Consider the following 17869-nt stretch of genomic DNA (forward strand, 5'->3'; position numbering starts at 1 on the left):
GGACACTATAGACAATGTTACTATATACCAGGGATGGGCAATTAATTTTCCCGAGGGGCTACATCGTTGTGGGGGGCTGAACCAATAGGCGGAAACAAATTCTTCTCAATATTAATATTAACATATGAATTACAATTATTATTTTATATTAATAATAATTGTATCACTTAACATTAAGCAGTTTGTTGTACTGTCATCTATTACATAGGTACTGTTGTCAGGGATGCCACCAGGAATTAGTGCCGCTCTGCACAGTAACAGGATCCCCATCCTCACTGAAACCAGAATCCTCAAAAATAAAATACATAACAGCAGTAATAATATCCCTTAATTAGCCCCTACAATAATAATGTCCCACATCCTGGCCCCATGTCTCCATCCTGCCCCCATGTCTCCATTTGTCTCCATCCTGCCCCTATTGTCTCCATCCTGCCCCCATTGTCTCCATCTGTCTCCATTCTGCCCCCAATGTTTCCATTCTGCCCCATGTCTCCAACTTGCCTCCAATGTCTTCATCCAGCCCCCATGCCTTTCCATCAAGCCCCCATGTCTCTCCATCCAGACCCCATGTCTCTCTGTTGATCCCTTATGTCTCTCTGTTGTGCCCCCATGCCTCTCTGTTGTGTCCCCATGTCTCTCCATTACAAAAAAAATGTTTTAAAAGAAAAAAGTTTCTCCTTACCTTGCCACGATCCAGCAGCGCCTGGCTTACCCATCATCCGAGGCACGGTCGCCGGCATGAAGGGGGGAGGCACAGGGTCGATAACAACACACTGTAGGCCAGAACTGAGTTCTCTTCTGCCTGTGTCCCCTCTTCTATTAAGGACTGAGAGTGGGGTGTATTGTGTGATGGAGGATTTTCTTTACTTACTGTTACATTGTCCATGGGATTGGAACCGACTTCAAATAAGATATGAGATCGTAGATCTGGATTAACAAACTCACTTTTACTGTGCAATTCTTCTACACACGGCTGCAGCATACAGATTAACACATGGTCTTTTGTTAGTGAAGTACTCTTGGTTATGTGCCTTTCCAGTGTTCGTCCCCATCCTGTCCTGAGACCCACGATCTTCCACTTCTTCTGCGACCCAGCTGAGATTCTCCCCATGAGGGATACAGAGGCCTGCTTCTCAGTACCTCTTGTAGGCTTTTAGCCCAGGACTGTGCTGGCATCCAGATCAAGCATTAAACGTGTCCTCTGTTCAGAAAACTTGCGCTGATAAAACACTTTCTCCACCGCTGTATCTGCTTGCTGGAACCTGTCTTCCTGTCTGTACAGCCTTCCTTCTGCACTCCACTCTCTTGTATAGAACCTGCACCGGTCCTGTTCTATAAGGGTTGTGGACCCAAAACTAGGGTGGCCAGCTAACTAACTGCCTGAAAATAACATATAACATAACACATTTAACCCACTTGTTGCCATGGTGTCTTCATCAGCCCGCCACTCTTTTTCACAAGAACAATATATTGACCCTAGGGATAAATCACACAACTTATAACTACACAGCACACACATTCAACATATTATTTTAACTCTGTCAACCCACTTTTTGCCATGGTGTCTTCATCAGCCCGCCACCCTCCTTCTGGCGCATGATAGTGACGTCATATGCCAATGATATGCGTGCTGATGTCAGCAGCTGGCCTGTGATTGGCTGGCCGCTGTTAACTATTGCCATGCGGGAAGCTTCGATAGATTTCAAGCAAACTGAAACGGCAGTTACCCTGCTGGTGCCCGGGGAGAAAATGAATGGGGGCCCGACTGGGCCCCTCTGCCTGCCAGGCCCCATACGCCAGTAAGGGCAGTAATGCCCTGTTGGCGGCCCTGGAAATGTTATGATGGTCACACAATGGTTAAGAATAATTTATCATGCTACGTGGTGGGAACCAGGATATATACAGGTGCATCAAACTAAATTAGAATATCATCAAAAAGTTAATTTATTTCAGTTCTTCAATACAAAAAGTGAAACTCATATATTATATAGAGTCATTACAAACAGAGTGATCTATTTCAAGTGTTTATTTCTGTTAATAATTGTGGAGACTACTGAAACAGACTAAGGACCTTTTTAAATGCTTAGGAAGGCTTTGCAGGTGTTTGTTAATTATTTTAATTTACTGAGATAATGACTTTTGTGTTTTCATTGGCTGTAAGCCATAATCATCAACATTAACAGAAATAAACACTTGAAATAGATCACTGTTTGTAATGACTCTATATAAGTTTCACTTTTTGTATTGAAGAACTGAAATAAATTAACTTTTTGATGATATTCTAATTTATTGAGAAGCACCTGTATATGTTAATCTTTTCACTTATTCATTTATCAAGTTTTTCCTGTTTTTTTAACCCTTTCTTTATTTTTTCTGTGTTTTCATTTTTTTCTTTCTCCTCCTACTTCCCCCCTTTCTTTCTTTGGGTCCATTGTCCTTTTCTTTCCCCATGTCTCTATGTACTCCGCTTTATATTCCATGTGACCATACACCTATCATTTTATTTCTTTTGTCACACCACATCTCTTAATATGTTTGTTTTTTCCTTTGTTTTCTTTTGTCTTCAATTATACTTTTTTTTTTTTTCTTTTTCTCGTTTTTTTCTTTTCTCTTTTACTTATATATGACTCCCCCTTTTTATGTCTTGTTTCATCATGGTATTACATTTGATTTGTTTTCATTATTCTCTCCTTTTTTTGTTTTTCTTTATTTTTTTATTTTTCAATAAATCATGTGTGGTACACAGAGATCACTGTGAGTCTGCAGAACGGTGACATTACTAAGAAGAGGGGAAGAACAGCGCTGGACACGGGAGAGAGCAGCGCTAGGTAGGGCCGTATTTGGAGTATCTGCTGCCCGAGGCACTGTCAGTGGTCGCCTCCCCCCGTCACGTCCCCCCCCACGGGGTGCCCCCCTCGCATCCAATATCTTCCCCCCCGTCTCGGCCGTTTCCCCAAGTTTCATGTAGCCCCCCCCCCCACTCCATGTAGCACATATAATAAAAGATTGGGGTTGGGGGGGAGCGGCCCACACAGACCACAGGACTGCAGCATTGCATATGGGGGTGGGGAGGGATGGGAGAGGCCCACACAGACCACAGGGCTGCAGCATTGCATATGGGGGTGGGGGGATGGGAGCGGCCCACACAGACCACAGGGCTGCAGCATTGCATATGGGGGTGGGGGGGATGGGAGCAGCCCACACAGACCACAGGGCTGCAGCATTGTATATGGAGGTTGGGGGGGATGGGAGCGGTCCACACAGACCACAGGGCTGCAGCATTATATATGGAGGTGGGGGGGAAGGGAGCGGCCCACACAGACCACAGGGCTGCAGCATTGTATATTGGGGGGGGTGGGAGCGGCCCACACAGACCACAGGACTGCAGCACTGTATATGGGGGTGGGGGGGATGGGAGCGGCCCACACAGAACTGGGCTGCAGCAGGCACTGCAGCATTGCATATGGCCCATCAGCAGACAGCTGTAGATGGTGATAGCACTTTGGCAAGACTTTTGGCTAGGTAATGATAAATGGAGATACATTAGCTTAATTTTATTCAGCAGTCTGAATATGATGGCAGCGTCTGACTATTAGGTTCGATCCAATGTACCAGTTGAAGTTTTTCATTCATACATGAAATTTGTAGACAAGGACCACATTTTAGTGGAAATTGCAAAGGTTAAACAGTCATATATAAAATTCACTAACTTTGCACAAAAATCAGCTAAATTTGTCTCTATGTTCCAAAAAAGAAAGGTGAGATAAGGAGCATGATCACCCTGCAAATGTACGTTTACTCGAACATATCAAAGGCAAAAGGTTAAAAAAGGCATATATTATTGACATAAAGGTAGGCCTGCTCTGTTCTGCTCATAGGTGGCATAAAATTAAAATTCAAACAGACAATTTTAAAGAAGCTCTCCCATATAAAAAATATATATATATATATATATATATAGATATATATATATTATTAAATCTGTGTATATATTCATGTAATGTAGTGTGAGTTTATTAATATACTCACCTACTGCAGATCTCTCCTGTGTCCAGCGCTGTTCTCCTTCGTTTCTAAGTGAAGTCACCGTAATTGCAACTAGCCGGTTCTTTCTATGCTCTTTGCGTGAGCTGGAAGTATCTTTTATAACAAAAGCCTATGGAGCCTTGTTCTGACATTCCATGGACTTACATTGTAAAAGCCACTTCCAGGTCACACAGAGCTCAGTAGAAATAATCAGGGCTGTCCAGGAATTTCAGGGCCCCATACTGTCAGAATTTTTGGGCCCCTTAACACTCCGCCCGGGCTCCGCCTCTACCCTTTTAACCTTCCACAGTCCCACCATCCACTCTTGGATAAACTCCACTGCACCACATCCTCACCAATCACACATTAACAGTTCCCATCGAACACCATATCACATACATAGCCAGCAGCTTTTGTTTTGACCAAAAGATTTTTTAAGCCTGCCAACCACGACAAGGTAGACTCTTTTGGCAGGGCCCTACACTACTCTAACCTATTTAACATATCTCTTTTTAGCTATATTTTAATTTATTTTTCTTTAAGGAAATGTGTCACATACATTTTTTAAACTAATTGAAACCAGATTGTGATCATTTTTTTTTTATAATCTGTATTTCTGATTGCAGATTATTGTATTCTGTTTCCTGTACATTTATGGAAGCTGCTCTCTTTCATGTTTTGAGATATTGACATTGGGCATATGCATGTATATATATCACAAGACATTAAGTGCCTTTTAATAATCTCACAAACGCATTGTTTAACAATAACCAGAGAGTAGTGAATGCCCTTAACATAAAAGCTTCGTAACACATTCCCACTATATATTTTGGTAACTAAATCTATTTTTCATAAGAGTCATTTAGTTAAATCCTTTGGTCAATTATGTAAACTGCAAAATTATCAGCTAACTACAGTGTTGTTATGTACCTGGTGTGCGGTGGCCCTAATCTGTTGCCCCTGGGGCCCGGTGAGCAGAAGCAAAAAGGGATGGGCCTGGACTGCCAGCGTATCAGAACTCCCCCGCTTTGCTTGTGCTCACTGGGCCCCATATACTACTAAGGGCAATAATGCCTTGATGGCGGCCCTGTTCCTGCCTATCGTGAAATGACACTTGTTGACAGCCCATACTACATGAAGTATGCAGCTAGTCTGCATAGATCATGGGATGACAGACATCCATTGCTGGCTACCTTATAGTTGCCATTTCATGTAAGCATTCATTCAATCTTTATGAAAGCATACATACAGATATATTAATTATTGTCTATCTAATAGGATGATGACAGCTGTCCAGATATGCACTAACTAAGTTCCTGCCTATCGTGAAATGACCTCCGTTGACAGCCCATAGTTCATGAAGTATGCAGCTAGTCTGCATAGATCATGGGATGACGACAACTGTCCAGACCTGCATCCCACCACAAGAACCACCCTGGAGAATGAAATAATTTTAAGTTCTCAAACTGTTGGGGTGCAGCTGTGGGACCCTACTTTCAAAGATGATGTCCTCCACCCAAGTCTCAAAAGGCTGAAAGGGTCTTCAGGAGAAGAGGGTAGTCGAGCTAGTCTAGGCTATCAGACGGTCACCTCTGTAGCTGTACTGTCATCCTTCCTATGGTTCCAATCAGGGGCAGACGTGTTATTGGTGCAACTTGTGTGACTGCACACGGGACCAAGAGGTAAGGGGGCCCATTCTACCTCCAAAGCGATGGAATTGTGCATTATGATGATCTATTGGGCTGCAAAGGGCTCATATATTGTACTTGCACAGGGGCACTCTTCTGTCTGTGTCCACCAGTGGCTCCAATGTAAAACTAATTTTCTGCAATGAGAAACACATCACATTAATAATTTCCAGGCAATCAAGATCAATGCAATCAATCCTATCACTACCACTATGGGCTTTAGCAAAGTTGAGAGTATATTGTTTAACCAAACTCAGAGAGACCCCATCCCTCCTTGGATATATCTCTAGCTTTTTGTTGCAGCTCCTTTATCTTATCCATGTTTCTCTCAATTGAATCATGTGCATCTTCAATCTATGAGCAGTATTCCTCACCCATAACAGCACAAGTTCCACCTTCAATTGCTAACAGGTAGTCAAGAGCCATTCTGTTCTTTAGGGCAACCTTCCACATTCGGTGACATCACAAGCTAATGGGGCCGAAACCAAGAGCCAAAACATTCGGTGACATCACAAGTAGAAGCTAATGGGGGCGAAACCAAGAACCAAAACACTCGGTGACATCACAAGTTGAAGCTAATGGGGGCGAAACCAAGAACCAAAACATTCGGTGACATCACAAGTAGTAGCATATGGGGGCGGAACCAACAACCATAACATTCCGTGACATCACAAGTGGTAGCTTATGGGGCCAGAACCATGCAATGACATTCATAGAAAATATCTACTTATCGGAATACTGCATATGAACCAAGTCCCGATACGTTTCCCCCTTCTCTATTTTAGGGGTTCATCAGGGGATAGTGGTAAGATGCAATGGTGCCTGCAGTAGAGGACCAAATAAAACGCTAGGGATATTGTATCCTATGAAGAGCTATTATGACCATTGTTTATTAGAGGGATTGAGTTATTCCATGACCTTACAAGTGTTGGCTGTTACTGTCGGCTTCCATTGAAGTGCATTGCCCAATATACTGGAGATCAAACAATATGAATCCAACCAATGTGGGGAATATTTGAATAGTTTCACTCTATATGGAGCTAATATGTACAGTTGTGCTCAAAAGTTTACATACCCCGGCAGAAGTTTCTTGGTCTTGATTCAGAGAATATGAATGATAACCAAAAAAATTTCTCCACTCATGGTTATTGGTTGGGTGAAGACATTTATTGTCAAACTACTGTGTTTTCACTTTTTAAATCTTAATGACAACCAAAAACATCCAAATGACCCTGATCAAAAGTTCAAATACCCCAGTTCTTAATACCGTGCATTGCCCCGTCTAACATCAATGACAGCTTGAATTCTTTTGTGGTAGTTGTGGATGAGGTTCTCTATTTTCTCAGATGGTAAAGCTGCCCCATTCTTCTTGGTAAAAAGCCTCCAGATCCTGTAAATTCCTGGGCTGTCTAGCATGAACTGCGCGCTTGAGATCTCCCCAGAGTGGCTCAATGATGTGAGGTCAGGAGACTGAGATGGCCACTCCAGAACCTTCACTTTGTTCTGCTGTAGCCAATGACAGGTCGACTTGGCCTTGAGTTTTGGATCGTTGTCATATTGGAACGTCCAACTACATCCCATGCGCAGCTTCCGGGCTGATGACTGCAAATTCGCCTCCATTTGCTGAAAATGTGCTGCATTCATATTTCCTTCAGCTTTTACCAAGTTTCCTGTGCCTTTGTAGCTCACACATTCCCAAAACATCTGCGATTCACCTCCGTGTTTTACAGAAGGAATGGTATTCCTTTCATCATAGGCCTTGTTGACCTCTCTCCAAATGTAACGTTTATGGTTGTGTCTCATCACTCCAAATTACCTTGTTCCAGAAGTTTTGAGGCTTGTCTCCGTGCTGTTTGGCGTATTTGTAGGCGAGATAATTTGTGGCATTTGCGCAGTAAATACTGGCGACTTGACCATGCAGCCCATTTTTCTGCATAGAGCCATTGACAATTCTTTTGCTTACCCCATGACTCACAATCCAGAAATGTCAGTGGCTGGATGAAAGATGCAAGAGTCTGTATGGATCCCAGAAACTCACTCAGCTTTTATGCACACACACTGATTACAGGCAAACAGGTCACAGGTGAGAATGTTACATTTAGTAGCCATTTCAACCCATTTGTGTCAAATTCTGTGCATGTTATCAGGCCAAAATCCCAGGGTATGTGAACTTTTGATCAGGGTCATTTGTTTTTGGTTGTCATTAAGATTTAAAAAGAGAAAACACAGTAGTTTGACAATAAATGGCTTCACCCAACCAATAACCATGAGTGGAAAAAAAGTTTTTTGTTATTATTCATATTCTCTGAAACAAGGCCAAGAAAGCGAAAATTCTGCTGGGGTTTGTAAACTTTTGAGCACAACTGTATATACATTGGTGTGGTACAAGGATTTCCCAATATTGGTTGGATTTATAATTTTGATCTGGACTATATATTACTATATGGCTCAATAACACCTGACAATTACATAATTATCTCCAGATTACATGTGTTCTCTTTACAGGATATAACTTTAATCTCCCAGATTTGGATGATTCTAAAGCAATACATGGCCCAAAAATCGAGAAGTCGTCATGTTCTAGTTATGGCTGAGGGGATTTTCTCAATTAGAACTATTCTATGGATCTGATGAGCAAGAAAGTCGGAAAATAATAAAATGTGATGGATAATCGGTAAATCATTGTCATTTCTGTACTTGGAGATAAATCCTGTCACAGCCTATATATCCCTTTACTATTGGAAGAAGTGCTGTAAAACATGGGCATCACCTAATCTGAGGAGTTCACTATTTGTTTTGGGCTTGCTTGTATTATATAGAATAAAGACTCCTTAATGAATAAAAAATAAATGAGAAATAGATGATAGAAGAGAATGAAGGACACAACAAGGTGTGACATAGAGCCGACTTACCTCTCTCCACGATCTGGAAGCCTCAAATGGAATGTTGGCTCTGCAGCTCCTACTATAATGTGTGTGATGTCATAATGATGTCATAATGCAAGGGAGTGGAGCCAGAAACCGCAACATTCCGTGACATCATCAGCAGGAGCAGCAGCTGTTATTTAAATGGATCAGACCAGGTCATGAAATCAATTCATTACCATATAGATTAAATAGACTCTAATATACACCTTGGCCTCTGAAACCTTTTACAAAATGCCACAATGTCACTATTGCCATACAATGTAATTCCGGAGTAGTTTCTACTAATTTGAATAGTGATAAATCCACAATAATAACCCATATATCCCAGTAATACAGATTAGATTATATGGATGGTTGGATGGGGAGATGGATATACTACTGTAGATTAAATGGCCAATAAATAGGAGAGGACACTATAGACAATGTTACTATATACCAGGGATGGGCAATTAATTTTCCCGAGGGGCTACATCGTTGTGGGGGGCTGAACCAATAGGCAGAAACAAATTCTTCTCAATATTAATATTAACATATGAATTACAATTATTATTTTATATTAATAATAATTGTATCACTTAACATTAAGCAGTTTGTTGTACTGTCATCTATTACATAGGTACTGTTGTCAGGGATGCCACCAGGAATTAGTGCCGCTCTGCACAGTAACAGGATCCCCATCCTCACTGAAACCAGAATCCTCAAAAATAAAATACATAACAGCAGTAATAATATCCCTTAATTAGCCCCTACAATAATAATGTCCCACATCCTGGCCCCATGTCTCCATCCTGCCCCCATGTCTCCATTTGTCTCCATCCTGCCCCTATTGTCTCCATCCTGCCCCCATTGTCTCCATCTGTCTCCATTCTGCCCCCAATGTCTCCATTCTGCCCCATGTCTCCAACTTGCCTCCAATGTCTTCATCCAGCCCCCATGCCTTTCCATCAAGCCCCCATGTCTCTCCATCCAGACCCCATGTCTCTCCGTTGATCCCTTATGTCTCTCTGTTGTGCCCCCATGCCTCTCTGTTGTGTCCCCATGTCTCTCCATTACAAAAAAAATGTTTTAAAAGAAAAAAGTTTCTCCTTACCTTGCCACGATCCAGCAGCGCCTGGCTTACCCATCATCCGAGGCACGGTCGCCGGCATGAAGGGGGGAGGCACAGGGTCGGTTACAACACACTGTAGGCCAGAACTGAGTTCTCTTCTGCCTGTGTCCCCTCTTCTATTAAGGACTGAGAGTGGGGTGTATTGTGTGATGGAGGATTTTCTTTACTTACTGTTACATTGTCCATGGGATTGGAACCGACTTCAAATAAGATAGGAGATCGTAGATCTGGATTAACAAACTCACTTTTACTGTGCAATTCTTCTACACACGGCTGCAGCATACAGATTAACACATGGTCTTTTGTTAGTGAAGTACTCTTGGTTATGTGCCTTTCCAGTGTTCGTCCCCATCCTGTCCTGAGACCCACGATCTTCCACTTCTTCTGCGACCCAGCTGAGATTCTCCCCATGAGGGATACAGAGGCCTGCTTCTCAGTACCTCTTGTAGGCTTTTAGCCCAGGACTGTGCTGGCATCCAGATCAAGCATTAAACGTGTCCTCTGTTCAGAAAACTTGCGCTGATAAAACACTTTCTCCACCGCTGTATCTGCTTGCTGGAACCTGTCTTCCTGTCTGTACAGCCTTCCTTCTGCACTCCACTCTCTTGTATAGGACCTGCACCGGTCCTGTTCTATAAGGGTTGTGGACCCAAAACTAGGGTGGCCAGCTAACTAACTGCCTGAAAATAACATATAACATAACACATTTAACCGACTTGTTGCCATGGTGTCTTCATCAGCCCGCCACTCTTTTTCACAAGAACAATATATTGACCCTAGGGATAAATCACACAACTTATAACTACACAGCACACACATTCAACATATTATTTTAACTCTGTCAACCCACTTTTTGCCATGGTGTCTTCATCAGCCCGCCACCCTCCTTCGGGCGCATGATAGTGACGTCATATGCAAATGCTGATGTCAGCTGCTGGCCGCGAACTGAAACAGCAGTTACCCTGCTGGTGCCCGGGGAGAAAATGAATGGGGGCCCAACTGGGCCCCTCTGCCTGCCAGGCCCCATACGCCTGTAAGGGCAGTAATGCCCTGTTGGCGGCCCTGGAAATGTTATGATGGTCACACAATGGTTAAGAATAATTTATCATGCTACGTGGTGGGAACCAGGATATATACAGGTGCATCTAACTAAATTAGAATATCATCAAAAAGTTAATTTATTTCAGTTCTTCAATACAAAAAGTGAAACTCATATATTATATAGAGTCATTACAAACAGAGTGATCTATTTCAAGTGTTTATTTCTGTTAATAATTGTGGAGACTACTGAAACAGACTAAGGACCTTTTTAAATGCTTAGGAAGGCTTTGCAGGTGTTTGTTAATTATTTTAAATTACTGAGATAATGACTTTTGTGTTTTCATTGGCTGTAAGCCATAATCATCAACATTAACAGAAATAAACACTTGAAATAGATCACTGTTTGTAATGACTCTATATAAGTTTCACTTTTTGTATTGAAGAACTGAAATAAATTAACTTTTTGATGATATTCTAATTTATTGAGAAGCACCTGTATATGTTAATCTTTTCACTTTTCATTTATCAAATTTTTCCTGTTTTTTTAACCCTTTCTTTATTTTTCTGTGTTTTCATTTTTCTCTTTCTCCTCCTTCTTCCCCCCTTTCTTTCTTTGGCTCCATTGTCCTTTTCTTTCCCCATGTCTCTATGTACTCCGCTTTATATTCCATGTGACCATACACCTATCATTTTATTTCTTTTGTCACACCACATCTCTTAATATGTTTGTTTTTTCCTTTGTTTTCTTTTGTCTTCAATTATACTCTTTTTTTTTTTTTCTTTTTCTCGTTTTTTTCTTTTCTCTTTTACTTATATATGACTCCCCCTTTTTATGTCTTGTTTCATCATGGTATTACATTTGATTTGTTTTCATTATTCTCTCCTTTTTTTGTTTTTCTTTATTTTTTTATTTTCCAATAAATCATGTGTGGTACACAGAGATCACTGTGAGTCTGCAGAACGGTGACATTACTAAGAAGAGGGGAAGAACAGCGCTGGACACGGGAGAGAGCAGCGCTAGGTAGGGCCGTATTTGGAGTATCTGCTGCCCTAGGCACTGTCAGTGGTCGCCCCCCCGTCACGTCCCCCCCTACGTCGTGCCCCCCTCGCATCCAATATCTTCCCCCCCCTTCTCGGTCGTTTCCCCAAGTTTCATGTAGCTTCCCCCCCCCCATTCCATGTAGCACATATAAAAGATTGGGGTGGGGGGGGAGCGGCCCACACAGACCACAGGACTGCAGCATTGCATATGGGCGTGGGGAGGGATGGGAGAGGCCCACACAGACCACAGGGCTGCAGCATTGCATATGGGGGTGGGGGGATGGGAGCGGCCCACACAGACCACAGGGCTGCAGCATTGCATATGGGGGTGGGGGGGATGGGAGCGGCCCACACAGACCACAGGGCTGCAGCATTGTATATGGAGGTTGGGTGGGGTGGGAGCGGTCCACACAGACCACAGGGCTGCAGCATTATATATGGAGGTGGGGGGGAAGGGATCGGCCCACACAGACCACAGGGCTGCAGCATTGTATATGGGGGGGGGTGGGAGCGGCCCACACAGACCACAGGGCTGCAGCACTGTATATGGGGGTGGGGGGGATGGGAGCGGCCCACACAGAACTGGGCTGCAGCAGGCACTGCAGCATTGCATATGGCCCATCAGCAGACAGCTGTAGATGGTGATAGCACTTTGGCAAGACTTTTGGCTAGGTAATGATAAATGGAGATACATTAGCTTAATTTTATTCAGCAGTCTGAATATGATGGCAGTGTCTGACTATTAGGTTCGATACAATGTACCAGTTGAAGTTTTTCATTCATACATGAAATTTGTAGACAAGGACCACATTTTAGTGGAAATTGCAAAGGTTAAACAGTCATATATAAAATTCACTAACTTTGCACAAAAATCAGCTAAATTTGTCTCTATGTTCCAAAAAAGAAAGGTGAGATAAGGAGCATGATCACCCTGCAAATGTACGTTTACTCGAACATATCAAAGGCAAAAGGTTAAAAAAGGCATATATTAGTGACATAAAGGTAGGCCTGCTCTGTTCTGCTCATAGGTGGCATAAAATTAAAATTCAAACAGACAATTTTAAAGAAGCTCTCCCATATAAAAAATATATATATATATATATATATATATATATATATATATAATGTAGTGTGAGTTTATTAATATACTCACCTACTGCAGATCTCTCCTGTGTCCAGCGCTGTTCTCCTTCGTTTCTAAGTGAAGTCACCGTAATTGCAACTAGCCGGTTCTTTCTATGCTCTTTGCGTGAGCTGGAAGTATCTTTTATAACAAAAGCCTATGGAGCCTTGTTCTGACATTCCATGGACTTACATTGTAAAAGCCACTTCCAGGTCATAGAGAGCTCAGTAGAAATACTCAGGGCTGTCCAGGAATTTCAGGGCCCCATACTGTCAGAATTTTTGGGCCCCTTAACACTCCGCCCGGGCTCCGCCTCTACCCCTTTAACCTTCCACAGTCCCACCATCCACTCTTGGATAAACTCCACTGCACCACGTCCTCACCAATCACACATTAACAGTTCCCATCGAACACCATATCACATACATAGGCAGCAGCTTTTGTTTTGACCAAAAGATTTTTTAAGCCTGCCAACCACGACAAGGTAGACTCTTTTGGCAGGGCCCTACACTACTCTAACCTATTTAACATATCTCTTTTTAGCTATATTTTAATTTATTTTTCTTTAAGGAAATGTGTCACATACATTTTTTAAACTAATTGAAACCAGATTGTGATCATTTTTTTTTATAATCTGTATTTCTGATTGCAGATTATTGTATTCTGTTTCCTGTACATTTATGGAAGCTGCTCTCTTTCATGTTTTGAGATATGGACATTGAACATATGCATGTATATATATCACAAGACATTAAGTGCCTTTTAATAATCTCACAAACGCATTGTTTAACAATAAACAGAGAGTAGTGAATGCCCTTAACATAAAAGCTTCGTAACACATTCCCACTATATATTTTGGTAACTAAATCTATTTTTCATAAGAGTCATTTAGTTAAATCCTTTGGTCAATTATGTAAACTGCAAAATTATCAGCTAACTACAGTGTTGTTATGCACCTGGTGTGCGGTGGCCCAAATCTGTTGCCCCTGGGGCCCGGTGAGCAGAAGCAAAAAGAGGATGGGCCTGGACTGCCAGCGTATCAGAACTCCCCCGCTTTGCTTGTGCTCACTGGGCCCCATATACTAGTAAGGGCAATAATGCCTTGATGGCGGCCCTGTTCCTGCCTATCGTGAAATGACACTTGTTGACAGCCCATACTACATGAAGTATGCAGCTAGTCTGCATAGATCATGGGATGACAGACATCCATTGCTGGCTACCTTATAGTTGCCATTTCATGTAAGCATTCATTCAATCTTTATGAAAGCATACATACAGATATATTAATTATTGTCTATCTAATAGGATGATGACAGCTGTCCAGATATGCACTAACTAAGTTCCTGCCTATCGTGAAATGACCTCCGTTGACAGCCCATAGTTCATGAAGTATGCAGCTAGTCTGCATAGATCATGGGATGACGACAACTGTCCAGACCTGCATCCCACCACAAGAACCACCCTGGAGAATGAAATAATTTTAAGTTCTCAAACTGTTGGGGTGCAGCTGTGGGACCCTACTTTCAAAGATGATGTCCTCCACCCAAGTCTCAAAAGGCTGAAAGGGTCTTCAGGAGAAGTGGGTAGTCGAGCTAGTCTAGGCTATCAGACGGTCACCTCTGTAGCTGTACTGTCATCCTTCCTATGGTTCCAATCAAGGGCAGACGTGTTATTGGTGCAACTTGTGTGACTGCACACGGACCAAGAGGTAAGGGGGCCCATTCTACCTCCAAAGCGATGGAATTGTGCATTATGATGATCTATTGGGCTGCAAAGGGCTCATATATTGTACTTGCACAGGGGCACTCTTCTGTCTGTGTCCACCAGTGGCTCCAATGTAAAACTAATTTTCTGCAATGAGAAACACATCACATTAATAATTTCCAGGCAATCAAGATCAATACAATCAATCCTATCACTACCACTATGGGCTTTAGCAAAGTTGAGAGTATATTGTTTAACCAAACTCAGATAGACCCCATCCCTCCTTCGATATATCTCTAGCTTTTTGTTGCAGCTCCTTTATCTTATCCATGTTTCTCTCAATTGAATCATGTGCATCTTCAATCTATGAGCAGCATTCCTCACCCATAACAGCACAAGTTCCACCTTCAATTGCTAACAGGTAGTCAAGAGCCATTCTGTTCTTTAAGGCAACCTTCCACATTCGGTGACATCACAAGCTAATGGGGCCGAAACCAAGAGCCAAAACATTCGGTGACATCACAAGTAGAAGCTAATGGGGGCGAAACCAAGAACCAAAACACTCGGTGACATCACAAGTAGAAGCTAATGGGGGCGAAACCAAGAACCAAAACATTCGGTGACATCACAAGTAGTAGCATATGGGGGCGGAACCAACAACCATAACATTCCGTGACATCACAAGTGGTAGCTTATGGGGCCAGAACCAACAACCATAACATTCCGTGACATCATATGAAGCATGAAAACCAGAGCAAATAGGTATAGGAGGTCCTAAACAAGTAAACAAAAGCAAGAAATAAATCCTAAAAAATATTCTTTATTATAATACTCGTTAAAATTTGGAAAATTTAACAACTAGTATAAACTTACAAAAACCTGAAGATATATCAAGCAGGATGACGGGTATTAAATTCTAAAGTCCCTCATAGAACCATGTGTTCACCCCTACCTATAGCGGAGGTTGGCACCCTAAACTATAAGCGATATGGCGCCCCCGCTCACTGTAGACTAACCCTATTGGTCCCTATATGACCCTATTCTTCAATTGAGCACCAACCAAATATCAAAAGACACCTTAAACACTAAAATATCCCAATAGTGCTACTACACCAGGTATGCCCATATATATGTAGGATAATACAATAAAAGATGCCTAACAAAGATATCAAACAGGGTGAGGGAGTATTAAATATATTTTCTCTCTAAAGTCCCTACTAGGACACCATTTTCACCCCTACTTAACGAGGAGGATGGCGTCCCCCCCTCTCTGTAGACTGACCCTATGACTGACCCTATTAGTCCCTATATAACCCTATTCTAAAATTGAGCACCAACCAAATATCAAAAACATCTTAAACATTGAAATACCCCAGTAATGCAGTAATGCCAAATATACACATATGTGTATGCAGATTATAAAGCCATGAACAACATCTAAATATACTCCAGATACAATAATCCTAATGCATGCCCAATTTTTAAGTAAAAAACCTAGAGAATTAGACTCAATCCCTCTAATAAACAATGGTCATAACTAGAGATGAGCGTTGTTCTACTCGAACTGTTCGCCAATCTCAAATTCGAGCTGTTTTGGGCGGTGTTCGAGCCGGTCGGCAAACACGAACAATTTGAGAAAAATTCGGCTGTTCGAGGTTATGTTCGATAACTGTTCGTGCACCAAAATCATAACTGGATTTTTTCTCAGTAATGATGAAAATTAATGTTAATACGCAGTTTGAGTGTACAGCGGGGCGGGGGGAGGGGCAGGGGATGGATCTCTGCAGGAACAATGAAGATCTCCATTTTTTTTTTCTCTTTCCCGCATTTGCAGTGGGGAGGTGCAATCTGTCAGCCTATCAGCAGCGCACACACGGAGCGAAGTGCTTTTTTTCACACAAGCAAGGGCATGTGTGATTGGCAGTGTATGTCACATGTCCTTGCCCTATAAGACCAAGCCATTTTCCCCGTCGCCACCATTTTCTCACTGCTGCAGCTGCGTGTTAGACGGCACCGCTGTTGCTGTGTGCACTATACCTTGTTAATTTCAAGCCAATTTTCGCACAAATATACAGATAGCTTGGGAGTAGGGAATAGTTGTGATTGCAGTCCTTTTAAGGACTAGGTTACAGCATTTCCTACGACTTTTATCAGGCAGGTCTGTGCTCTTAAATAGATAGATTGTGGGAGTAAAGACTAATTGTAATTGGAGTCCTTTTCAGGACTAGGTTACATCAGTTCCTATCAGTTTTTGCCAGGCAGGTCTGTGCCAGTGCTGTGCAAGTTTTTTTCACAGCATTTGGCTGAATCTAGCAAAGCTAATCCTTTTTGGCCTATTGCAGAGTGTGTTAGTCAGTGGAGTAGCCTATCTGTGTTGCAAGATATACCACCTGTGTATAGAATACCAATTTTTTTACTGCACCTAGTGAAGTAAAATCTTTTGGGCATAGCATCATTCTATTAGTCCATCTATACTGACCTCCATCAGGTTGCAAACTGAATATAATTTTTTTCTGCATCTAGCTCTGAAAAAATATTTGGGCTTCTAGCAGTGTATGGGACTTGGTCTATTAGTCCATCTATACTGACCTCCATCAGGTTGCAAATTAAAAATAATTTTTTTCTTCATTTAGCTCTGAAAAAATATTTGGGCTTCTAGCAGTGTGTGGGACTTGTTCTATTAGTCCTTCTATACTGACCTCCAGCAGGTTGCAAGTTGAATATAATTTTTTTCTGCATCTAGCTCTGAAAAAATATTTGGGCTTCTAGCGGTGTGTGGGACTTGGTCTATTAGTCCATCTATACTGACCTCCATCAGGTTGCAAATTAAAAATAATTTTTTTCTGCATCTAGCTCTGAAAAAATATTTGGGCTTCTAGCAGTGTGTGGGACTTGGTCTATTAGTCCATCTATACTGACCTCCATCAGGTTGCAAATTAAAAATAATTTTTTTCTTCATTTATCTCTGAAAAAATATTTGGGCTTCTAGCAGCGTGTGGGACTTGTTCTATTAGTCCATCTATACTGACCTCCATCAGGTTGCAAATTAAAAATAATTTTTTTCTTCATTTATCTCTGAAAAAATATTTGGGCTTCTAGCAGCTTGTGGGACTTGTTCTATTAGTCCATCTATACTGACCTCCATCAGGTTGCAAATTAAAAATAATTTTTTTCTGCATCTAGCTCTGAAAAAATATTTGGGCTTCTAGCA

Source organism: Phyllobates terribilis, unplaced genomic scaffold (assembly GCF_046119375.1).
Source record: "Phyllobates terribilis strain yellow unplaced genomic scaffold, ASM4611937v1 Scaffold_2__4_contigs__length_985480577, whole genome shotgun sequence".
Classification (NCBI taxonomy): Eukaryota; Metazoa; Chordata; class Amphibia; order Anura; family Dendrobatidae; genus Phyllobates; species Phyllobates terribilis.